Source organism: Arachis hypogaea, chromosome 10 (assembly GCF_003086295.3).
Source record: "Arachis hypogaea cultivar Tifrunner chromosome 10, arahy.Tifrunner.gnm2.J5K5, whole genome shotgun sequence".
In the NCBI taxonomy this organism is placed as follows: Eukaryota; Viridiplantae; Streptophyta; class Magnoliopsida; order Fabales; family Fabaceae; genus Arachis; species Arachis hypogaea.
In genome coordinates, this window is record NC_092045.1 from 86977174 (window position 1) to 87004911 (window position 27738).

A 27738-nucleotide genomic window follows, 5' to 3' on the forward strand; every position below is an offset into this window, starting at 1 on the left:
TAAGTTTGGTATTGTGATGAGCAGATATTTTATACGCTTTTTGGCAGTGTTCTCATATAGTTTTTATCATGTTTTATTCACTTTTTATTATATTTTTATTAATTTTTATGCAAAAATCACATTTCTGGACTTTACTATGAGTTTGTGTATTTTTTGTAATTTCAGGTATTTTCTGGCTGAAGTTGAGGGACCTAAGCAAAAATTTGATTCAGAGGCTGAGAAAGGACTGCAGATACTGTTGGATTCTGACCTCCCTACACTCAAATGCATTTTTCTGGAGCTACAGAAGTTCAATTGGGGCGCTCTCAATTGGGCTAAAAAGCTAACATCTTGGGCTTTCCATCAATGTATAATAGTCTATACTTTTCTTGAGATTTAATGGCCGAAACTAGCGTTTAAACGCCAGTCAAAGACCCTTTTCTTGCGTAAAACGCCAGAACTGGCACCAGAGCTGGAGTTAAACGCCCAAACTGGCACCCAAGCTGGAGTTTAACTCCAAGAATGGCCTATGCACATGAAATCTTCAAAGCTCAGCCCAAATACTCACCAAGTGGGCCCCAAAAGTATATTTCTGTACTATCTGCACTTAGTTACTCATTTTCTATAAACCTAGGTTACTAGTTTAGTATAAAAACTACTTTTAGAGATTCATTTAGGAACTTATGACATTTTACATCTCATATTGTATCTTCTACGGCATGAGTCTCTAAACCCCATAGGTGGGGGTGAGGAGCTCTGTTGTGTTTCAATGGATTAATGCAATTACTATTGTTTTCTATTCAATCACGCTTGCTTCTGTTCTAAGATACTCACTCGTACTTCAATACGAAGAATGTGATGATCCGTGACACTCATCATCATTCCTAAATTTTTGAACGTGTGCTTGACAACCACTTCCATTCTATCTGAGCTCAATGTAGTCATTGGGCGACAGCTTGAGTGTGTATCTCTTGGGTTTCTAATCCACAAGTTTGACTTGCATCTCCTGAAAACAGAGCATTCAAACTCGTGAGGTTAGAACCTTCGTGGTATAGGCTAGAAACAATTGGCAGCATTCCTGAGATCTGGAAAGTCTAAACCTTGTCTGTGGTATTCCGAGTAGGATCTGGGAAGGGATGACTGTGACGAGCTTTAAACTCGCGAATGTTGGACGCAGTGACAGTGTGTAAAAGGATAGAAAGATCCTATTCCGACACAAGTGAGAACTGACAGATGATTAGCCGTGCGGTAGCTGTACCTGGTAGTTTTCATCCGAGACGAGAGATCCGACAGTTGATTAGTACAGAAATCATACCTGGACTATTTTTACTGAGAGGACGGATGGTAGCCATTGACAACGGTGATCCACCAACATATAGCTTGCCATAGAAGGAGCCATGCGTGTTTGGAGAAGAAGACAGTAGGAAAGCAGAAATTCAGAAGACAGAGCATCTCTGAACCTCAACCTGTTCTCCATTACTGAACAACAAGTATCATTAATTTCATGCTCTTTAACTTTTTACAAACAAAATCAATTTTATCACTAATATCCTAACTAAGAGTTACAGAATAACCAAAGCTTGCTTCAAGCCAGCAATCTCCGTGGGATCGACCCTTACTCACGTAAGGTATTACTTGGACGACCCAGTGCACTTACTGGTTAGTTGTACCGGAGTTGTGAAAAGTGTGAATCACAATTCCGTGCACCAATCAACCTCTAACCTAGAAGGTGTGTCAAGTGGATAAATCAATTTGATTTTCCAGGTCCTAGTCAACTCCTATGGAAAGACTAGAATTAGTGGAATTCAAATCAACTAGCAAACATAACAATTATCCATCAACAAAGGAGTTTGATAACTCAAATTACTCAACCAAAGCCAAGAGATGCAATAACAAAAAAATGGAGAAACAAACAATAAACATGAAATACCTCAAATTGCATTAATAAGAGAAATCAAATCTAACATGAGAATTCATAAATTAAAGTAACAGAATAAATAAAAGTAGAAGAGAAACTAAATTAAAGGAACATCGAACCTGGAATTAGGAAGAAATAAACCTAAAACTAAGAGAAATCCTAAAACCTAAAACCTAGAGAGAGGAGAGAGCCTCTCTCTCTAAAACCTACATCCAAAACCTAAATTGTGAATGAAAAGTATGAATGAATTCCTGAATCTGCTCCACTCCCAGCCTCTAATTTGTATTTTCTGGACCAAAAACTGGGTCAAAAGCAGTCCAGAAATCGCTGGGGCGATTTCTGATACGTACAGCACGTGGCGCATGTCACGCGTGCGCGTTGTTTGGCGAATTTCTTGTCATGCGTACGCGTCAGTCACGCGTACGCGTCACTTATCTTCTGCGCCAGGCATGCATGCGTGTCGTCCATGCGTGCGCATCGCTGCCAGCTTCTCAAAACTTCATTTTTCATGTTCCTTCCACTTTTGCATGTTTTTTTTCATCCTCTAAGTCATTCCTGCCCTATAAAACCTGGAAACACTTAACACACAGATCACGGCATCGAATGGTTATAAAATATTATTAAAATTAACAGTTTAAAGGCTTAGGAAACATGTTTTCAACTATATCACAGAATTAGGAAGGAATTATAAGATCATGCAAATTATATGAATAAGTGAGCAAAGACTTGATAAAAACCACTCAAATGAGCACAAGATAAACCATAAAATAGTGGTTTATCAATCTCCCCACACTTAAATATTTGCATGTTCTCATGCTAAGCTCAAGACAATTGATATTAAAACACATTCACAATTGAGTTGAGTTAAACTAAAGAGTTCACAAACTTGCAAGACAAGCAATGATCAAACATAGACTTATGGAAATGAGCCATTGAACCCTCACCGGATTCGTGTATGCACTCTAATCACTCAGTGTTTGGGGTTAAACACTCTACTCTTCTCTAATCATGCTTTCTAAGACTTTGTTCTTCATCTAACCAATCAACAAATATTTAATGTACAAATGCAAACATCATGAGATCTTTTCAAGGTCATAATGGGGTTAAGGCAAGGGTGAGGATATATGTATGGCCAAGTGAGCTATAAACTGAATCCTTTTCTAGCCTAAGTTTTCACCTAACATACACATATTCTATGTTCTTTTAAAAATATGTTTAGCTACCCATAATTTCCACTTTTATATTATAGACTCATGTACCAAATTATTCTATCACATATGCATTGATTTTTCATTAATATTGGGGTAATTTTGTCCCCTTATTTATTACTATAAATAGTTTATATTGTAGAATTTTTTTTAAATAAACATAACACATCAATGCACATGGTATTTTAATTATTTTGGTCTCCCATGAGTAGGTACCCAAATTCTAGATATCTTGTCAATTCAACACTTTCTTATCAACCCAAGTTTCCACGGTTTCCCATCTTTAATTGATACACAATCTCTATCTTAAGCTAACCAAAGATTCAATTTGGGGTCATTAATTTGTTTTTTTGCTTAAGGCTAGTGATGTGGTAAAATACAGAACAAAGGGGATTAAAAGACTCAAAGTGGCAAACAAGGTTGATTGAGAGGGTAGGCTATTTGGGATAAGTGAGTTAATAATAAATAATGGTCTCAATCATATGCAAGCATACAAATACACTAAACAGTGGACATATAGAATGGAACAAAGTAAAGTTTGCAATCATAGTGAAGAAACACACCAGAATAAAATATTATGGTTAAATAATGTAACCATTTAATTAAGCTGAAAAACTTTGTGTGTTCTTTGGCTCAAAAACTGTATTCCAATTATACTTGTATCATGCAAGTAGAAATAAAAGGTTTTAACTCAAATTTAATGTGAATCTTAAATGCCTTTCTTAAAAATAAATATATTCCTTGAAAATGTCATCAATTGACCAACATTTATTACTATATATATATATATATATATATATATATATATATATATATATATATATATATATATATATATATATATATATATACTAAATGGATTGTTATGATTATGAAAAACTGAAAATTTCTAGTTTACCTCCTATTTTCAATTAAACCAATTTCTCATATGCTAAAAAGGGTAGACTAACTAAATAATCCATGTTTTTCCATATCACAACTAATAGGCTAAGAGTGCAATCTAAGCTAAATATCTAAGATATATGCAGCCCAAAGTACAAAATGCAACAAGGTAAAAATAAACAAAAGTACAATAAAATAAAAATGTGCAAGTACTAAAAGGAAAATAAAGTAAAAGAAATCAAAATACAAAAAAAAGCAAAATAGGATAAAAAGTCTAAAATAGTTCACCAAAAATAGAATCCGTCAGAGATGGCGACCTCCCCACACTTATATCACAGGATCGTCCTCGATGCTAAAGTCAAGCTAGGTGTGAAGGATCATCGCCTTTTGCAGGGTGTGCTGCTGGCTCGGTGAGCTCTGGCTGTGTAGGGGCCTGAGGCTCTGCAGGCTGCTCAAGCTGAGGCTCCTCATGATGTGCCTGCTGCTGGTCCTCCCTCTAGGCATCCTCCTTCTGCTCTTCCTCCTCCTCCTCAGAGTGCTCTGATGGTGTGTTAGGCTCGGAGGGGATGTCAGTATGCCCTGTCCTTATCATCAGCTTCAAATGCTCATAGTGTCACAAATCATAACACCGCTGGTTGCGGTGCTCCATCTGATCAAGGCGCTCAAAATGGCAGTGCACAAGGTGATAGATAGGCTGAGAAGCGGATGATGGTGATGTGGAAGCAGGTGGGGCTGCAGGTGCTGAAGGCGCAGCTGAGGATGTGGTCGCATTAGTAGAGGCAGTGAAAGAAGGTGGTCTGTTGCCTAGAGGTCCGAACTGCTTGCCGTGCAGAATAATCTTCTTGCAGTTGGTAATCAGTGGCCTCTCATCCTCTGGCTCCCAAGGCACCTCAGCTCGGCGAGCCATTTGGGTAATCAAATAAGGAAATGATAGGGTGTCTCGAACATGAACTCTAGCCATGTACTTTCTGATGAACCGTGGAAGGTATAGTTCCTTTCCTTCCATGACGCACCAGATAAGGATGATCATAGCAGTTGGCACCTCAGACTCGTGAGTACTAGGCATAACATAATTACTTAGTATTATCTGCCATAGCCTAGCTTCATCATTGAGGTAAATAATCTTTATACCCCTAGGAGTGGTCGTGGACTTTCCCATAGCCCATGGAGCATTAGAATCAATGGCTATGGTACGCCGAACAGCATCCCAATCAAAATTCATGAATCTTATAGACTCCTCGGCCTGTTGATAACCATCTTTTTCAGTCATTTTAGGCTGGAATTGGAGGATATCCTCTATCGCCTCCTCAGTGATGAAAATCTACTTTCCCATAAGCTGCACTGCATCAAGGATCATCTTAAAATAGTTGGAATAGAACTCACAAACCCATGATGCGTTAACCTCTATCAAAACTCTGTCCAAAAAAATGCAACCTCTCTGCTTGATCTGTTCTTCAGTATATTTCTTTAATTCGGTTGGTATTTTGAGCATCTGTTCCAAGTAGAGGTGCCAAGTGTCTCGAAAGACCGGAAACTTTAGTTCACAGTAACGATTGGCAAACTTGACTGGGTCATTTGCAGTCACTAGTTGATCTTCTTTTTCCTGTGGAGTGAAGTTCTTCTCACGCCAGAATTCATTCCCTAGAATATCTGAGAGAGTGACAGATGACTGTCCTCTTTTTCGCTTACCGGAATTGGCCTTAGCCTTTCTTTTTCTTTCGGGTCAGACATCCTAAAAAATAGAAATCCAGAATACAGATTATCAAAAAAAGCGGGGAAACAACTAGGCAATTAATGGGCAAGCATAACAGGCAGTGGATAGGCAAAAGAGGAATGTAGAAAGGGAACCAAAAGGAATAGGAATGCTAGCTCAGCATCTCATGAATTGGCTTTGGTGTAAACCAAATAAAATACAATTTCAAGAGTACTAAAGTCAATTCATGAGTGGAAGTTAAGTAAAGCAGTTTTCAGACAAATTGGGCAGCATTCCGGCAGTAAAAGAAACGTTCCCAGAATAAATAAATGGCAGCCGATCAACAAGTCAGGTCAAGTTCATATGAAGTGCAACATTTGTCAATTAGCATAGAGAGAAGACAATTCATATGACTCAGGCATCATGAAGTGAAACAAAACAGCTTGTTATCTCTCAAACTTAAGCAATCAATATGGGATGCCTATGAATTCAGGAACAATTAAAAACACCAAAACCACATATAAATTCACATGGAATAATTAAATGAGCCAATAAGATAGCAATAAGCAATGATTCCATAACCAGTTAAGCACATGCAGCATGCTATCGTTGATCAATGAATAATGGATGGAACCATGGCACTAATTCAGCAAAAATTTCTCAAAGAGAAGATAAGCAATCAATTATGAATAACGAATATGGGTTCAAAGAATTAAGCTCCACTGCATTAATAATGAAGATCAAATCGCAACAAGAATTCAACAGCAATCGCAGCTCAGAACCGAAATCCATCAAAAGCATACATCAAGAATCCAATATCAAGGAACTAAACCGACTCAGATAAGAACTCAGCAGTTTCAGATGATATTTGGTAACATCAGTATACCAGTTTAGCACAAAAGTGAATCAAATGAGATATGAGCACAGCATTAATAACAATTGAAACCTAATTAATAGCATCAAGCAGTTTAATTTAGCACAGGGTAAGTCATGATTATCACAGACAGAGAAGGATTAACCATTTCCAGACAGCAAGTACGGAGAAATTATCAAACCTATATCCACTAACCACATCCTAGCTACCTAACCACCTAAAATCAACTACGAATATGCATCTATGTCTATCTTAATTTGAATAAAATTTAAAGAAGCATACTAACTTAACTGAACAGAGGAAAAATTGAAATGCAGAGATGGACGCAAGGAAACCTGGGACAAGCAGAAACAAAACTGAAAGTGGAAGGAGGAAGAGGGGTGGTGCGAGGTACTGCCGGACCGGAGGTGGTGGCGGCACGACGCCGCAACGCTGTCGGCGGTGGTGTGTGATGAAGGTGGAGGTGGGCAGAGAGGATAGAGAGGAAGGAAAAGAAAACAAAGAGAGAGGAGTGGCAGTCAGTGGCGTCGGCGGTGGTTCGGGGTCGCTGGCGGAGGTTGCGGTGCGAGGTTGATGGTGGTGGGTGGTGGTTGTTGCAATGGAGGGAGAAGAGAGAAGAATTTGAACGATGAGGGAGAAGAAGCTCGAGAGTGGGTTAGGGTTCTCGCGTATGGGGGGTTAATGAAATCAAATCCACGCGTACGCGTCGACCAAAATCGTGCTAAATGCATGATTCTAGCGTCGTCTTGGCGCAACCCTCTGTTCAGAATGAAGGGGGCTAAGTATTTCATGCGATGCGTGCGCGTCGTACACGCGCACGCGTGGTGTGCTAGAATTGAAACTTACTCGTACGCGTCAATGATGCATTCGCGTGGATCGGATTGTGCGTTTTGCACACCAGCCGCACGATTCTATCACAACTTTCTGGTCGTTGGATGGAAGCGCCGATTTGAGATCGACGCCACGCGTGGCCTATGCGCACGCGTGGTGTGGCTCCCCCTTATTTATTTATTTATTTATTTATTTATTTATTTATTTATTTATTTATTTATTTAATCTGAAGGATGCAGAATGCAGATGCTTATGCTGATGTTGATGCAGACATTATGACTGGATACGAATAAAAATAGAATAAAATAAACTAAGGATAAAAATGAAAGATCATACCATGGTGGGTTGTCTTCCACCTAGCACTTTTAGTTAAAGTCCTTAAGTTGGACATTTAGTGAACTTCTTGTCAGGGCGGCTTATGCTTGAACTCTTCCAGGAATCCCCACCAGTGTTTATAATTCCAATAGCCTTCAGGATTCCACACTAGTTGCATAAAGTCTTCAAGCAAGTTAAAACAAGTGACAAGGCTCTAGGAGTGTTGATTGTTAGAATGAATTCCGGGGTCCCAAACCTTGATGCATGTTCTCATTGTAATTTCCTCTTCCTGCAACACAATTGTAACCAGACTCATAGCCAAAGGGCTGAGAGTTCATAGTGGTAAGAGAAAATAAAAACAAAAAAAAACTAATAAAAATAAGCAACTAAGTCCTAAAGCTAACAAAAACTAACAAGCAAGTAAAAGCAAATATTTATAATAACCAATAATAAGGCACACGTTTGCAAGTCCCCGGCAACAGCGCCATTTTGACGAACGGATTTTTTGCATGGTTTAGAATTTCACAAATAAATTCTCGTTGAAAGTATAGCTTCTAAACCAACAAAGAATCCTTTTGTGCAAAAGTTTTAGTTGTCACAAGTAACAAACCCCTGATAAAATTGATAACCGATGTATTTAAACCTTGAGTCATCTCTCAAGGAATTGCAGGAAAGTGTTCTTGTTATTGGTTATGTAAAGGTATATTTTGGGGTTTTTAAGATAAGAAGTAAGAATAGTAAATGGCAAAAGGAATAAACTAATAACTAGAAATGCTCTTAGCAAGGTATGAGAACTGGATGTCCTATCCTAGTTATCCTTATCAATTGTGATGAGAATTATTCATTGCTCCCACTTGGTCAATAATGAGCGGATATTTTATACGCTTTTTGGTAGTGTTCTCATATAGTTTTTAGCATGTTTTATTCACTTTTTATTATATTTTTATTAATTTTTATGCAAAAATCATATTTCTGGACTTTACTATGAGTTTGAGTGTTTTTCTGTAATTTCAGGTATTTTCTAGCTGAAGTTGAGGGACCTGAGCAAAAATCTGATTCAGAGGCTGAGAAAGGACTACAGATATTGTTGGATTCTGACCTCCCTGCACTCAAACACATTTTTTTGGAGCTACAGAAGTCCAATTGGCGCACTCTCAATTGGACTAAAAAGTGAACATCTTGGGCTTTCCAGCAATGTATAATAGTTCATACTTTGTCCAAGATTTAATGGCTCAAACTGGCGTTTAAACGCCAGCGAGAAACCTTTTTCTGGTGTAAAATGGCGGAACTGGTATCAGAGTTGGAGTTAAACGCCCAAACTGGCACCCAAGCTGGTGTTTAACTCCAAGAATGGCCTATGCACATGAAAGCTTCAAAGCTCAGCCCAAACACTCACCAAGTGGCCCACAGAAGTGGATTTCTGCACTATCTGCACTTAGTTACTCATTTTCTGTAAACCTAGGTTACTAGTTTAGTATAAAAAATACTTTTAGAGATTCATTTAGGAACTTATGACATTTTACATCTCATATAGTATCTTCTACGACATGAGTCTCTAAATCCCATAGGTGGGGGTGAGGAGCTCTGCTGTGTTTCAATGGATTAATGCAATTACTATTGTTTTCTATTCAATCACGCTTGCTTCTGTTCTAAGATACTCACTTGTACTTCAATATGAAGAATGTGATGATCCGTGACACTCATCATCATTCCCAAATTTATGAACGCGTGCTTGACAACCACTTCTGTTCTATTTGAGCTCAATGTAGTCATTGGGTGACAGCTTGAGTGCGTATCTCTTGGGTTTCTAATCAATGAGTTTGACTTGCATCTCCTGACAACAGAGCATTCAAACTCTTGAGATCGCAACCTTCGTGGTAGAGGCTAGAACCAATTGGCAGCATTCCTGAGATCTAGGAAGTCTAAACATTGTCTGTGGTATTCCGAGTATGATCTGGGACAGGATGACTGTGACAAAGTATTTAAACCTCGGGTCGTCTCTCAAGGAATTGATAACCGAAGTATTTAAACCTCGGGTCGTCTCTCAAGGAATTGCAGGGAAGCGTTCTTGTTATTGGTTATGTAAAGGTATATTTTGGGGGGTTTAAGATAAGAAGCAAGAATAGTAAATGGCAAAAGGAATAAACTAATAACTAGAAATGCTCTTGGCAAAGTATGAGAACTAGATGTCCTATCCTATTTATCCTTATCAATTGTGATGAGAATTGTTCATTACTCCCACTTGGTCAACCTCTAACTATGAAGGTGTGTCAAGTGGATAAATCAATTTGATTTCCCAGGTCCTAGTCAACTCCTATGGAAAGACTAGAGTTAGTGAAATTCAAATCAACTAGCAAACATAACTATTATCCATCAACAAAGGAATTTGATAACTCAAGTGTCACCAATTACTAAACCAAAGCCAAGAGATTCAATAACAATAAATGGAGAAACAAACAATAAACATGAAATACCTCAAATTGCACTAATAAGAGAAATCAAATCTAACATGAGAATTCATAAATTAAAGTAATAGAATAAATAAAAGTATAAGAGAAACTAAATTAAAGGAACATTGAACCTGGAATTAGGAAGAAATAAACCTAAAACTAGAGAAATTCTAAATCCTAAAACCTAGATAGAGGAGAGAGCCTCTCTCTCTAAAACCTACATCTAAAACCTAAATTGTGAATGAAAAGTATGAATGAATTCCTGAATCTGCTCCACTCCCAGCCTCTAATCTGTGTTTTCTGGGACGAAAACTGGGTCAAAAGCAACCCAGAAATCGCTGGGGGCGATTTCTGATACGTACAGCACGTGGCACATGTCACGCGTACGCATAGGTCGCGTGCGCATCGTTTTGGCGAAATTCCTTGTCACGCGTACGTGTCAGTCATGCGTATGCATTGCTTATCTTCTGCGCCAGGCACACATGCGCGTCGTCCATGCGTGCACGTCACTGCCAGCTTCTCAAAACTTCATTTTTCATGTTCCTTCCACTTTTGCATGTTTCTTTTCCATCCTCTAAGCCATTCCTGTCCTATAAAACCTGGAAACACTTAACACACAGATCACGGCATTGAATGGTAATAAAAGATAATTAAAATTAATAGTTTAAAGGCTTAGGAAATATATTTTCAACTATATCACAGAATTAGGAAGGAATTATAAGATCATGCAAATCATATGAATAAGTAAGCAAAGACTTGATAAAAACCACTCAAATGAGCACAAGATAAACCATAAAATAGTGGTTTATCAATCCTTATCTGTGACATTTTGGCCGCACAATTTCAGTTGAGAACTTATTTTGAAAAGTGTAGAATTGTATTCACAGACTGTTTTAAAATCTTACAGCCTTAAGTGTATCCACTCATAATGAGCTTTAGGCAACAATACAGTCTTTTGGTATTGACATCTCTCTTTCAAATTTGTCCATAGTTCTTGTGGATCTTTAATAGTCAAGTATTCTACTTTCAACCCCTCATGGAGATTATGACGCAAAAAAATTAGCGCCTTAGTCTTATTTTCGCTTGATGATTGTACCTCTTTTTTATGATATCTCCAAACTTTTTGGATACCATGTGAATTTCAGCATCAAGAGCCTATTCTAAATAATTTTTGCCAGTTAAATTAAGAGTGGCATATTCAAACTTTTGCAAATTTGACCTAATAGCTCTATAAATAAAAGCAAGTAAATAATTAAGAATAATAATGTTAATAATAAATATAAAAAGAAAGGAAGATAAGTCAAATGATAAATAAATAAATAAATAAATAAATTTTCTTCAAAAAATTGATAAAATATATTATTCCTTTAATGATAGTAAAAATAATTTAAATAAACTATTAAAGTTATACATTCATTGCTGAAAATGTAAATAAAATTATGATACTCGCACTACGGGTGCTATATCTTCACTTAAAGGAATGATTATGTTTATCATTCACTTCGGAGAATGATTATGTTTATAATCAATTATTATTCACTTTAGAGAATAATTTTGTATATGATTAATTATCATTCACTTCAGGGAATGATATTAATATTAAATAAAATATTATATTTATATAAAAAAATAATATAAATAAATCAAATAAGAATAATAATATAACAAACTAAAGAAAAAAATGAAAAACTATCAAAGAAAGAAAGAAAAAATGGCGTACAAAACCGAGAAAAGGAAAAAAGATGGCGTTACGTACATGATAACATGATGTGCATATATGAATTTATATGAATTTAAAACAAAAGCATATGCATATATGGATTAAAACAAAGGAGAAAAAACACATTTATGAAAAAAATGATAAAATAGTTATTTATGTGTGGTATATTTCTCTCTAAAAAAAAGGTGAATGTATATATAAAAAAATGACAATAATGTTTAAGAAAAGGAGAGAAAATAAAGCGAGTAGTAAGAAAAAGATAATTACTTAGTTATAGAGTAGAACTCGTGTTGATAACATGCTATGAAAATAAGGATTAAGGTTTAAGGGAAGGAGGAGAGAGAATAGAGAGAATGATAGGTAATTCTATTATTGTGTACATTAGAGAACATGAGAGAGGCTATTTATAGCCAAGGGTCCAACCTCTCATTAGGGCATCCACAATAAATATATTTATAATAGTTTGAATTATTCTCTTCTTTCCTCAATTTGGGTAACAACTAACAAGAACTTAATTACAAAAACAAGTATGATGGACTTTGGAGAATTTATGAGAAGAACAACCAATAATACATAAGGATATAATTGAGATGGGTTGGGTTGGATTCCAGTAAATTTGATAATAAAATTAACGTGGTCGAAGTCTTGGTGTATATAGTGATAATTTATTTATCTCGTGAGCAATTACATTTGAGTTCGAAATTTAACTTAGACCAAGTAGTGAATAGGAACCTTAAAAGTATAGTGTGTATGAGTTTCTAATGTTATAATACCTAAAATTGAGAGTTGTCCAATTCATCTGACAAAAAAAAAGAATATAATCATTTAAATTTTATCGGTTCGGATTGAATCGAGTTAGTGTGTTTTTTGTGACTGGACATGAACTGATCTGAATCGATCAAATTTGAGTTGGATCAATTCTAGTAATCAAGTTATAATACTCTTTTTTGTCCAATATTTATTTTAAAAATAAGATGTTACATGAATACTCGATGAAAATTATTTATAAGAAAAAATTGAAAAGAATAATGAGAAAAAAATTTATTTAACACTTAAAAAGATTTGCCTAGGAGGAGAAAGAGAAATGATGGCTAAGGTGACTCAGGTGAGATTAGAGTAAGTAAAAATTCTGCAATTCTCCTAAATTGACCCGAATAAACGTACTAAGAAATTTGTCTCAATTTAATTCACTATTTTTAAATATTACAAGACCACTTCGAGCCCGTCCCTACAAAATAGCAGAAGATTTACGATGTTTGGCTGGAGAGAGCTGCCAAGCGCCTCCTAGAGATACTACCGAACATTTGCAATAAGAGTACTCCTACAAACTAGATCTTGGATGATATCCTTACCCAACTAAAGTAATATTGGAGATCAGATGATCGACTATCGGACTACCCAAGCTAAACCGCAAGCCAAGAGAGCATTCGAGACTGGTGGATGCATCTACAATAGAGGATCCACTACCTATAGGACGATGGAGAAGAAGATGATCCATATAATTTAATTGTTTAATCCTACTATTAATTTGTTTACTACTTTATCATTGATTAATATTATACATAATGACTCTTGCTACATCTTCCAAATCATTTTTTCAAGCGATTAAATTAGGTCACAAGCCCCGTCATAGCAATGTCTTTTAGAGGACACACATGAGGAAGCAAGACCATTTCAAGTGGATCGACAAGTAGTTAAAGGATCCTATTGTAAGCTATATAATTAAAACCTTATAAATATTCGTTAATTGTTATCATTTATAAATTGTCTTAAACCGGATTCGATATTTTTGGCTATATTGACTTCGATAATAAGCTAGCCATGGCCTAGAAGGAGCGTGCGACTCAGATTGTTAAGGGGGCTTAGAGTTGCTGCCTATATCTGAGGATGAGCTATAAACGCAATCTACAGGTGGCCAAAGCGGGGAGGGCTTATGGTATAGATCATGTCTCCACATCGACTACTCTAGAATTCTCGGATGTTGAGTTTATTGCCAGCAGAAGTGTAGATATCAGAGAGCAAGTTACCTTGCTCAACAGAAAGCTGCAATAGGATATGGAGTGAGAGCTTCAGCAACATATGACGAGATATACAAAGCTAGAGGCACACTACCAGTAGGATTGGGACAAGCGGAGTTGTGCTCGCCAAAGATACGAGGGGGAGATCAAGAGTCTTTAGGAGACTGTCAACCACCAACAGTTTGATCTAGACCACATGAAGAATACAATCACAAACATGTACTCTTACATGCGGGAGAAGCTGGGGAGTGGCTCGTCCAATAGTGTGCCAGCCATGCCACCTTTTCCTCCGAATAAATGTCATCCACTAGCAACATCTGGTCTTCATGATCAGCCGCCGACACCACTAGATTATCTCAGACGATTACATGTAGTCTAGATGATTTGTATGTGTACTCATATTTTCAGTTTTCATGACATTGTTCTTTTTATTTTGCTTAGTTGTATTTAAAATTCGAATAATAATCTTGTAAATTTATTATTTATTTAGTTTCAGTTTGAATACAAACTTTTTTATTTGCATAATTGGTTGTATTTAAATTTAATGGTATAACAGATATTCAATTATGTAGCTACAAACCATAAATATGCATATAACCCATCTCCAGAAAGGAAACTACTTTTACCGATGGCTAGATCGTCGGTACATAATATTTATGAAAAATAAAAAAAAAATTATCTAATGTATATCAATGGCTTAACTTCGATTAATATTAATTTTTTTGAAAATGCCAGTATTTACCGATACCCAAGCTATTGGTAAAATAAAATTAAATATTTTTACCACGACTTAATTTACCGACGGTGAGGAACTATTGGTAAAATTGATTACCGGCACTTGGGTCGTCGGTAATGCCGTTAGTAAAATTAACACTTCTTGTAGTTCGATGCAATACGACCCACCACTAGCAGCCAATGCTCTTCATTGTGCTGAACTGACTGATCATGTGGAAGAAGATGAGGATCTAAGTCTGACGAGAAATATGTTGCAGACAAGGTGTTTAGGAATGGATAGATTGTTCATATGGTAGTGAAAAATTATAATATTCGAATGAATGTAAAATATAGAATTGTGAAATCAAACAAGGTGTACACGAGATCAATGCATTTATTTATGTTACACATATTAAATGCACCGAATCTGGATCTATGTATACTTTATGTGTACTCAGAATATTCGAGATGTGTAAAGGTATTGAAATGAATAAGTGTCTTAAAATAAAATTATAGATATCAATAGATAAAATATTTATTTTATTTATAGAAAAAAATCCTGTTAAAGGTACCTTTATGTTTTCTCAATATGTAATAGTATAAAAAAAACAAAGCACATGACTCTGCACCCTTAATCACTAGTCCTTTCCCCAACTTGCTTGCGTAGTTACGCAAACATATATGTTAAACATGTTATTCTTATTCGTCGGCCATCTAACTCTCAATTTTTTGAGAGGTATATATAATGCAATTTACACATTAAATTTGATTTGATTCATTGTAACATTAATTTACACATTGAAGGAATTGCCAAAACTGTCAACCTGACCTCTTCGCACCCAAACAGTCATAACTTGAGCTATAAAGGTCCAAAAGAGACGGTTCTAGTTGCGTTGGAAAGCTAATGTCCGGGGATTCAAAATGATATATAATTTGCTATAGTTACTCTGAGGATAGACGAGGCGGACGCGTGCATCACATACACACGTCGCATCTACGAAAATCAGCATGGCAGAATTCGTTCCCAGCGATTTTTGGGCTGTTTCTGACCTAATTTTCGACCCAGAAAATATAGATTAGAGGCTATAAAGTGGGAGAATACATCCATTCATTAACACAACATTCATCATTCACAATTTTAGGTTTTAGATGTAGTTTTTAGAAAGAGAGAGAGAGAGAGAGAGAGAGAGAGAGAGAGAGAGAGAGAGAGAGAGGCTCTCTCCTCTCTCATAGGTCTTAGGATTTAGGATTTAGGATTTATCTTAGGATTAGGATTTCACCTTTTTAATTCCAGGTTCAATGTTCCTTTTATTTATTTTCCCAATTTAATTTATGAACTTTTCCATGTTAGATTTGATTTCTTTTTATTAATGTAATTTGAGGTATTTCAGATATATGATTTTTATTTAGCTTTCTATATTCTTGGCTTTGGTTGAGTAATAAGAGACTCTTGAGTTATCAAACTCTTTTGTTGATTGATAATTGGAAGTCGCTAATTGACTTTAATTCCACTAACTCTAGTCTTTCTTTGGGAATTGACTAGGACTTGAGGATTCATATTGATTTATCCACTTGACTTACCTTCATAGTTAGAGGTTGACTAAGTGGGAGCAACGAGCAATTCTCATCACAATTGATAAGGATAACTAGGATAGGACTTCTAATTTTCATACCTTGCCAAGAGTTTTCTTAGCTATTGATTTATTAATTCTTGCAATTTATTTCTCTTGTTCAAACCTTTCAAAAACCCAAAAATACTATTTTTCATAACCAATAATAAAACACACCTCCTTGAAATTCCTTGAGAAGATGACCCGAGGTTTAAATACTTCTGTTATAAATTTTATTGGGTTTTGTTACTTGTGACAACCAAACGTTTATACGAAAGGATTCTCTGTTGGTTTAGAAACTATACTTACAACGTGATTATATTTGTGAATTTCTTTACCGATAGAAATCCAATCATCAAAATGGCGCCGTTGCCGGAGAAAGAAAATCATCAAGGATGAGTACGATTTTATATTAAAACAACTGGACAAAGCAGTAATTATTGAAGAGAAAGAAGTGATTGAAGACTTAGGAGATGCTGAACCTCCATAGGAAAGTCAAGTTATAGAGCCTCCTTCAAAGACATTTGACAGTGATGTTAAGGAGGGTGTACAACCTCCAAGGCATAGCCTGGTTGAAAACTTTGAAGAGTTTGATCAAGAGATGGACTCAATCATTGATGAATCCTTATCTACAATTGAATCATCTCCCATTGGACTTGACATGGAAATTAAAGAAGAAAAAGCACAACCTCCCATGCCCTTGGAAACCAATGAAGAGGAGATTGAATTGGAAGAAAGCTACCAAGAGGAAGTGGTTGAAATTGAAGAAGCTTATAAGGAGGTAGAAGAATTCAAAGAAGAGCACAAGGGAGTGGAGCTTGCAAGATCATTAGAAATATCTCTCCAAAAGCCATTACCATCCAATACAACATTCAAGTGGGTAAAATTCTTATCCTTGACCTTTACTTTCCCACTTGAATATGGTTTACTTGAGACAGATGGTCAACTTAGAGCTCTTTGTGGCATTAAGAGTAAAAGGGAGATAGGTAGTGGTTGGCAATACCATCCTAGGTTCGTTATGGTTGGAAGCTCAAGGCCTGATTGCAAGGATTGGCATAATTCTCAATTAATTGGGTCTAGGAGGATGTTTAGGTGCCTAAATAAGAATTCTAAGGCTGAACCACCCAGATGGAATCATCATGATCCACTTGAAGACGGGTGTAGAAACAATATTTGGGATCCGGGAATATATGAGGATCAAATTTGGGAGCTCAAAACTTGTGAAGAACTCCATCAAAGCTTGAGAAATTTACTTGGTATTGATAAAGCTTATTGGAAGTCCAAGCATTGGTGGAAGTTTCAAGACGAGTTCAAGCACAAGCCATCATGACAAGGAGCTCACCAAATGTCCAACTTAAGGACCTTAACTAAAAGTGCTAGGTGGGAGACAACCCACCATGGTATATTCTTTCCTTTTTGTTCTTAGTTTTATTTTATTTTATTTTTATTTGTGTTCATTCATAATTTCTGCATAGTCATCTGCATTCTGCATTTTGCATTCTGCATAATAAAAAAAAATTTCGCACATGACGCGTCAGCTTCGCTGACGCGTCCGCGTCAAAGTAGAATTAGCGAAAAAGGGGATTTGAATAGAAAGTCACGCGGGAGCGTGGGTGGAAGCGCGCCTTTGGGACCAACACATGCACGCGAACACGTCCTAACGCGTCCGCGTCGTTTGCAAATCCATCCCTCCACGCGTGCGCGTCACCCACGCGCACACGTGACCCCGCGAAATCGACGTAAAGGGGTGCATGGCAGAGTGTTAGGATGGAGTGGGGCTGGAATGGTGCTAGAAGCACAAAGCCCCATCACGCGAACGCGTACGTCATGTGTCTGCGTCAATTTGCAAGTAAGGCCATTCATGCATGCGTGTCACCCACACTCACACGTCACCCTAAATTTCGGCAAATAGGCGTTTGAGACAGAGAGTTGCGCGAGCGCGCGGCTGCTCTCGCGCCACTAGCGCAAATCAAGTCACGCGTCCGCGTGACTGACGCGTCTGCGTCACTTGAAGATTTTAGAAATCACGCGAACGCGTGACCCACACGTCTGGGTCCCTATGCGACGCACAGTTTTACTACATCAGCGCCAGATATCTTTTCTTTTTCCCAATCCTATTTCTCTCTTCTCCCTTTTTAATTCTCTCTTATTCCTTCTTTCTTCCTTATCTTTTCTTACTTTCTACTTCTTTATCTCTTTACCTTCTCATCCTTCTTCAATCTCATTCTATTTTACTTAATTTATTTGCATACTTTCATCCATTGCATTTTGATTTTGTGCATATTCTTATTTTCTTCTCTAGGTTGTTATTTTACCATTGGTGTTAAATGTTCTTATTCCACTATTGTATATTTTCTAGTATTATTTTGGTGCTTAGTGACTTGTTTTCAACTGTTGGGTAATATTATTTAAGTCAATGCTCATATTTTATGCTACTTGTACTTTTGCATTTACATGAGCTTATACTATCTTGCATTACCCACACTTTTTGCCCCTTTGTTGCAATTCTCGCACTATTGATATATGGTGCACGAAATTGTTATCACCGGGCATGGCTCCAAAAACTTGGTGCACAATACCATGATTCACACGTCTCTTCACAACTTCGCACAGCTAACCAGCAAGTGCACTGGGTCGTCCAAGTAATACCTTACATGATTAAAGATCGATCCTACGGAGATTGTCGGCTTGAAGCAAGCTATGGTCATCTTGTAAATCTCAGTCAGGTGGATTCAAATGGTTATAGAGTTTTGATAATTAAAAGATAAATAAACATAAAATAAAGATAGAGATACTTATGTAATTCATTGGTGGGAATTTCAGATAAGCGTTTGGAGATGCGTTATTCCTTCTGAATCTCTACTTTCCTACTGTCTTCATTCAATCATTCATACTCCTTTCCATGGCAAGCTGTATGTTGGGGATCACCGTTGTCAATGGCTACCTCCCGTCCTCTCAGTGAAAATGGTCCTCTACGGTTTCTGTACGGCTAATCAACTGTCGGATTTCTCGTCTCGGATGAAAAATACCAGGCACAGCTACCGCATGCCTAATCAGCTGTCGGTTCTCGATCGTGTCGGAATAAAATCCAATTATCCTTTTGCATCTGTCACTACGCCTAACAGTCATGAGTTTGAAGCTTGTCACAGTCATCCCTTCCCAGATCCTACTCGGAATACCACAAACAAGGTTTAGACTTTCTGAATCTCAGGAATGCTGCCAAATGTTTCTAGCCTATACCACGAAGGATCTAATCTCATATTCAGATGCCCCATTGTCAGAGGGGAGACGATGTGAATCGTTGATTAGAAACCCAAGAGATACACACTCTAACTTTCGCAAGTAGAATGAAAGTGGTTATCAGGCACGCGTTCACAAATTGAGAATGGTGATGAGTGTCACGGATCATCACATTCATCAAGTTGAAGTGCGAGTGAACATCTTAGAATAAGAATAAGCTTGAATTGAATAGAAGAACAATAGTACTTTGCATTAATACTCGAGGAACAGCAGAGCTCCACACCTTAATCTATGGTGTGTAGAAACTCCACCGTTGAAAATACATAAGAACAAGGTCTAGGCATGGCCGAATGGCCAGCCTCCAAGTCTATGATAAAATGTTCCAAAGATGATCTAAGGATAATCCAAAGATAATCCAAAATTAATCCAAAGATATGAGTACAATAGTAAAGAGTCTTATTTATACTAAACTAGTTACTAGGGTTACAGAAGTAAGTAAATGATGTAGAAATCCACTTTCGGGCCCACTTGGTGTGTGCTTGGGCTGAGCATTGAAGCTTTCATGTGTAGAGACTTTTCTTGGAGTTAAACACCAGCTTTTATGCCAGTTTGGGCGTTTAACTCCAGCTTTTATCCTATTTCTGGCGTTTAATGCCAGAATAGGGCAGGAAGTTGGCATTTGAACGCCAGTTTGCGTCGTCAAAACTCGGGCAAAGTATAGACTATTATATATTGCTGGAAACCCCAAGATGTCTACTTTCCAACGCAATGGAGAGCGCGCCATTTGGGTTTCTGTAGCTCCATAAAATCCATTTTGAGTGCAAGGAGGTCAGAATCCAACAGCATCTGTAGTCCTTTTTCAGCCTCTGAATCAGATTTTTGCTCAGGTCCCTCAATTTCAGCCAGAAAATACCTAAAATCATAGAAAAACACACAAACTTATAGTAAAGTCCAGAAATGTGAATTTTGTTTAAAAACTAATAAAAATATACTAAAATTTAGCTAGATCCTATTAAAAACTACCTAAAAATAATGCCAAAAAGTGTATAAATTATCCGCTCATCACAACACCAAACTTAAATTGTTGCTTGTCCCCAAGCAACTGAAAAAAAATAGAATAAAAAGAAGAGAATATACAATGAATTTCACAATATCAATGAAACTTAGTCCTAATTAGATGAGCAGGGCTAGTAGCTTTTTGCTTCTGAACAGTTTTGGCATCTCACTTTATCCTTTGAAATTCAGAATGATTGGTATCTATAGGAACTCAGAATTTTGGATAGTGTTATTGATTCTCCTAGTTCAGTATGTTGATTCTTGAACACAGCTACTTTATGAGTCTTGGCCGTGGCCCTTTCATAACTTGGTGAACCATTTTAGATTGTGACTCAGCTTTGCTAGAGTCCCCAGTTAGAGGTGTTCGAAGTTCTTAAGCACACTCTTTTTGCTTTGGATCGCGACTTTAACCACTCAGTATCAAGCTTTTCACTTGGACTTTCATGCCACAAGCACATGGTTAGGGACAACTTGATTTAGCTGCTTAGGCCTGGATTTTATTTCCTTAGACCCTCCTATCCATTAATGCTCAAAGCCTTGGATCCTTTTTACCCTTGCTTTTTGGTTTAAAGGGCTATTGGCTTTTTCTGCTTGCTTTTTCTTTTTCTCTTTTTTTTTTTGCCATTTTTTCTTTTTCGCTACTTTTTTCTTTTCACTGCTTTTTCTTGCTTCAAGAATCAATTTCATAATTTTTCAGATTATCAATAACATTTCTCTTTGTTCATCATTCTTTCAAGAGCCAACAATTTTAACATTCATGAACTTCACTATAAAAAAATATGCACTGTTCAAGCATTCATTCGGAAAACAAAAAGTATTGCCACCACATCAAAATAATTAAACTACTTTCAAGATAAAATTTGAAATCCAAGTACTTCTTATTCTTTTGTAATTAGGCACATTTTTCATTTAAGAAAGGTGAAAGATTCATGGAATTATTCATAGCTTTAAGGCATAGACACTAGACACTAATGATCATGTAGTAAAGACACAAATATAGACAAACATAAAGCATCAAATTTGAAAAACAGAAAAATAAGACTAAGGAAATCAAAGAACGAGTCCACCTTAGTGATGGTGGCAAGTTCTTCCTCTTGAAGATCCAATGGAACGCCTGAGCTCCTCTATGTCTCTTCCTTGCCTTTGTTGCTCTTCCCTCAAAGCTCTTTGATCTTCTCTAATCTCATGGAGAATGATGGAGTGCTCTTGGTGCTTGGTGGACAGAATTGTGATCATCAACAATGGCTCCAATAGTTTGGTAGCTCTCACACATGAATTACACTTAGTCACAACTCCGCACAACTAACCAGCAAGTGCACTGGGTCGTCCAAGTAATACCTTACGTTAGTAAGGGTCGATCCCACGGAGATTGTTGGTATGAAGCAATCTATGGTCATTTTGTAAATCTCAATCAGGCTAATTCAAATATGATTGGATTAGATATTCAAAAGATAAATAAAATAAACAGGAAATAAAGATAAAGTTACTCATGTTATCCAATGGTAGGAATTTCAGATAGGTGCATGGAGGTGCTGTGTTCCTTCCGAATCTCTACTTTCTTATTACATTCATCCAATCCTTCTTACTCCTTTCCATGGCAAGCTGTATGTAGGGCATCACTGTTGTCAATGGCTACATCCCATCCTCTCAGTGAAAAAGGTCCAAATGCTCTGTCACAGCACGGCTAATCATCTGTCGGTTCTCAATCAGGTTGGAATAGAATCCAGTGATTCTTTTGTGTCTGTCACTAACGCCCAGCCTTCAGGAGTTTGAAGCTCGTCATAGTCATTCAATCCCGGAATCCTACTCGAAATACCACAAACAAGGTTAGACTTTTCGGATTCCCATGAATGCCACCATCAATTTTAGCTTATACCACGAAGATTCTGATTAAAGAATCCAAGAGATATGCGCCCGGTCTAAGGTAGAACGGAAGTGGTTGTCAGTCACGCGCGTTCATAGGTGAGAATGATGATGAGTGTCACGGATCATCACATTCATCAAGTTGAAGTGCAACGAATATCTTAGAACAGGAATAAATCGAATTGGATAGAAAATAATAGTAATTGCATTGAAACTTGAGGTACAGCAGAGCTCCACACCCTTAATCTATGGTGTGTAGAAACTCCACCGTTGAAAATACTTAAGTGAAAGGTCCAGGCATGGCCAAATGGCCAGCCCCCATGATCTGAGAACTAAACGTCCCAAGATGTCTAATACACTAGTAAAAAGTTCTATTTATACTAAACTAGCTACTAGGGTTTACAGAAGTAAGTAATTGATGCATAAATCCACTTCCGGGGCCCACTTGGTGTGTGCTTGGGCTGAGCTTGATCTATCCACGAGCTGAGGCTTCTCTTGGAGTTGAACGCCAAGTTATAACGTGTTTTGGGGGTTCAACTCTGGTTCGTGACGTGTTTCTGGCGTTTGACTCCAGAATGCAGCATGGAACTGGAGTTGAGCGCCAGTTTACGTCATCTAATCACGAATAAAGTATGAACTATTATATATTTCTGGAAAGCTCTGAATGTCTATTTTCCAACGCCATTGAGAGCGCACCATTTGGAGTTCTGTAGCTCTAGAAAATTTATTTCAAGTGCAAGGAGGTCAGAATCCAACAACATCAGCAGTCCTTTGTCAGCCTCCTATCAGAGTTTTGCTCAGGTCCCTCAATTTCAGCTAGAAAATACTTGAAATTATAGAAAAACACACAAACTCATAGTAAAGTCCAGAAATGTGAATTTAGCATAAAAACTAATGAAAACATCCCTAAAAGTAACTAGATCATACTAAAAACTACCTAAAAACAATGCCAAAAAGCGTATAAATTATCTGCTCTTCACAACACCAAACTTAAATTGTTGCTTGTCCCCAAGCAACTAAAAATCAATTAGGATAAAAGGAAGAGAATATACTATAAATCCCAGAGTATCAAAGAATATTAGTTCTAACTAGATGAGCGGGACTTGTAACTTTTTGCTTCTGAACAGTTTTGGCATCTCACTTTCTCCTTTGAAGTTTAGAATGATTGGCATCTATGGGAACTTAGAATTTCGGATGGTGTTATTGATTCTCCTAGTTAAGTATGTTGATTCTTGAACACAACTACTTTTATGAGTCTTGGCCGTGGCCCTAAGCACTTTGTTTTCTAGTATTACCACCAAATACATAAATGCCACAGACACATGACTGGGTGAACCTTTTCAGATTGTGACTCAACTTTGCTAGAGTCCCCAGTTAGAGGTGTCCAGAGCTCTTAAGCACACTCTTTTTGCTTTGGATCACGACTTTAACCACTCAGTCTCAAGTTTTTCACTTGGACCTGCATGCCACAAGCACATGGTCAGGGACAACTTGATTTAGCCGCTTAGGCCTGGATTTTATTTCCTTGGGCCCTCCTATCCATTGATGCTCAAAGCCTTGGATCCTTTTTACCCTTACCTTTTGGTTTTAAGGGCTATTGGTTTTTTTCTACTTGCTTTTTCTTTTTCTTTCTATTTTTTTTGCCAAATTTTTTTTCACAAGCTTTTGCTTTTTCACTGCTTTTTCTTGCTTTAAGAATCAATTTCATGATTTTTCAGATTATCAATAGCATTTCTCTTTGTTCATCATTCTTTCAAGAGCCAACAATTTTAACATTCATAAACAACAAGATAAAAAATATGCACTGTTCAAGCATTCATTCAGAAAACAAAAAGCATTGTCACCACATCAATATAATTAAACTAAATTCAAGGATAAATTCGAAATTCATGTACTTCTTGTTCTTTTGAATTAGAAACATTTTTCATTTAAGAAAGGTGAAAGATTAATGGAATTATTCATAGCTTTAAGACATAGTTACTAACTACTAATGATCATGAAGTAGAGACACAAAACATAGATAAACATATAACATAAAAACCCAAAAACAGAGAGATAAGAACAAGGAAGTTAAGGAATGAGTCCACCTTAGTGAGGGTGGCGCCTTTTTGAAGGTCCAATGGTGCTTTTTGAGTTCCTTTATGTCTCTTCCTTGCTTCTGTTGCATTATCCCTAGTGATTTTGGTGTTCCTACCCTTAGTTGCTTCCAATAATTATGTAGAGGAACATGTATCCCCTGAGGTATCTCAGGGATTTATTGATGAGGGAATTTCTCATGCTCTCTTGATGTGCAGTCAAATGCTCTTCTACTAAGTTATGGACCCTTGAGATGAATATCTCCATCTCCCATGACTCAGAGGTGGAAGCTTTTGTCTTCTCTTTTCTCTTTTCTTTATTTTCTCTCCTTTTTTTTTTGAGGTTTCTCTGGCCTTAGGTGCCATCAATGATTATGGAAAATCAAGAAAAGCAAAAAAGCTATGCTTTTACCACACCAAACTTAGAATGTTGCTCGCCGTCGAGCAAAAGAAGAAAGAATAGAAGAAGGAGAAGAAGATATGGGGGAGAGGGAGAGATGTTTGTGTTTTGGCCATGTAGGGTGGGTTTGGGTGGGAAGGATGGATGGATGTGAGTGGTGAAGAGATGATGGGGAAGAGGGATTAAGGTGATTGGGGAAGAATGGAGAAGGTGAGTTGAGGTAGGTGGGGATCCTGTGGGGTCCACAGATCCTGAGGTGTTTAAGGATTTACATCCCTGCACCAGTTAGGCATGTAAAATGCCTTTGCATACAATTCTGGCGTTTAAACGCCGAGGTGATGCATGTGCTGGGCGTTCAACACCCATGTGTAGCATGTTTCTGGCGTTGAACGCCAGTTCCATGCTTGTTTCTGGCGTTCAGCGCCAGCTTTCCTCAGGGCACATTCCTAGCGTCCAAACGCCAAGATGTTGCTTGTTTCTGGCGTTCAGCGCCAGATACATGTTCTGTTCTGGCGTTGAATGCTAGCCAGATGCACCTTACTGGCGTTTAAACGCCACTAAGTCCTTCCTCCATGGTGTGATTTTTCTTCTGCTGTTTTTTATTCTATTTTTAATTTTAATATTTTTTTCGTGACTCCTCATGATCATGAACCTACTAAAACACAAAATAACAATAAAATAAAAATAAAATTAGATAAATAAAAAAATTGGGTTGCCTCCCAACAAGCGCTTCTTTAATGTCAATAGCTTGACAGTGGGCTCTCATAGAGCCACAAAGGTGGTCAGGTCAATGTTGTGGACTCCCAACACCAAACTTAGAGTTTGGATATGGGGGTTCAACACCAAACTTAGAGTTTGGTTGTGGCATCCCAACACCAAACTTAAAATTTGATTGTGGGGGCTCTGTTTGACTCTGTTTTGAGAGAAGCTCTGCATGCTTACTCTCCCTTGTTACAGAAGGATAGCCGTGTGCCTTAAACACAAGGTAGTCCCCATTCAATTGAAGGACTAATTCTCCTCTATTAATATCTATCACAGCTTCTGCTGTGTCTAGGAAGGATTTTCCAAGGATGATGCATTCATCTTCTTCCTTCCTAGTGTCTAAGATTATGAAATCAGCAGGGATGTAAAGGCCTTCAACCTTTACTAACACGTCCTCTACTAATCCATAAGCTTGTCTTACTGACTTGTCTGCCAATTGCAATGAGAATAAGGCAGGTTGTACCTCAATGATCCCTAGTTTCTCCAATACAGAGAGTGGCATAAGATTTATCCCTGACCCCAGATCACACAGAGCCTTGTTAAAGGTCATGGTGCCTATGGTACAGGGTATTAAGAATTTACCAGGATCTTGCCTCTTTTGAGGTAAAGTTTTCTGAACCCATGTATCTAGTTCACTAATGAGCAAGGGATGTTCACCTTCCCAAGTCTCATTACCAAACGACTTGGCATTCAGCTTCATAATAGCTCTTAGATATTGAGTAACTTGCTCTCCAGTTATATCTTCATCCTCTCCTGAGGAAGAATAGTCTTTAGAGCTCATGAATGGCAGAAGGAGATTTAGTGGAATCTCTATGGTCTCTATATGAGCCTAAGATTCTTTTAAGTCTTCAATAAGGAATTCCTTCTTGTTTGAGAGATGTCCCAGGAGGTCTTCTTCACTAGGATTTTCGTCCTTCTCCTCCCTTGTGCATTCGGCCATATTGATTACATCAATGGCCTTGCACTCTTCCTTTGGATTCTCTTCTGTATTGCTTGGGAGAATACTGGGAGGAGTTTCAATGACTTTCTTACTCAGCTAGCCCACTTGTGCCTCCAAATTTCTAATGGAGGATCTTGTTTCACTCATGAAACTTAAAGTGGCTTTAGACAGATCAGAGACTATGTTTGATAAGTTAGAGGGGCTCAGTTCAGAATTCTCTGTCTGTTGCTGAGAAGATGATGGAAAAGGCTTGTTATTGCTTAGCCTGTTTCTTCCACCATTATTAAAGCCTTGTTGAGGCTTTTGTTGATCCTTCCATGAGAAATTTGGATGATTTCTCCATGATGAATTATAGGTGTTTCCATAAGGTTCACCCATGTAATTTACCTCTGCTATTGCAGGGTTCTCAGGATCATAAGCTTCTTCAGAAGCTGCCTCTTTAGTACTGTTGGATGCATTTTGCCATCCATTCAGACCTTGAGAGATCATGTTGACTTGCTAAGTCAACACTTTGTTCTGAGCCAATATGGCATTCAGAGCATCAATTTCAAGAACTCCCTTCCTCTGAGGCGTCCTATTATTCACGAAATTCCTTTCAGAAGTGTACATGAATTAGTTATTTGCAACTATGTCAATAAGTTCTTGAGCTTCTGCAGGCGTTTTCTTTAGGTGAATGGATTCACCTTCAGAATGGTCCAATGACATTTTGGAAAACTCAGATGGACCATAATAGAATATATCCAATATGGTCCATTTTGAAAACATGTCAGAAGGACACTTTTTGGTCATCTGCTTGTATCTTTTCCAAGCTTCATAGAGGGATTCACCATCTTTTTGCTTGAAGGTCTGAACATCCATTCTAAGCTTGCTCAACTTTTGAGGAGGAAAGAATTTATCCAAGAAGGCCATGACCAGCTTATCCCAGGAGTCCAGGCTATCTTTAGGTTATGAGTCCAACCATGTTCTAGCTCTGTCTCTTACAGCAAAAGGGAAAAGCATGAGCCTGTAGACTTCAGGATCTACTCCATTCGTCTTTACAGTCTCACAAATCTACAAGAACTCAGCTAAAAACTGATAGGGATCTTCTGATGGAAGTCCATGAAACTTGCAGTTTTGTTGCATTAGAGCAACTAATTGAGGTTTCAGCTCAAAATTGTTTGCTCCAATGGTAGGGATGGAGATGCTTATTC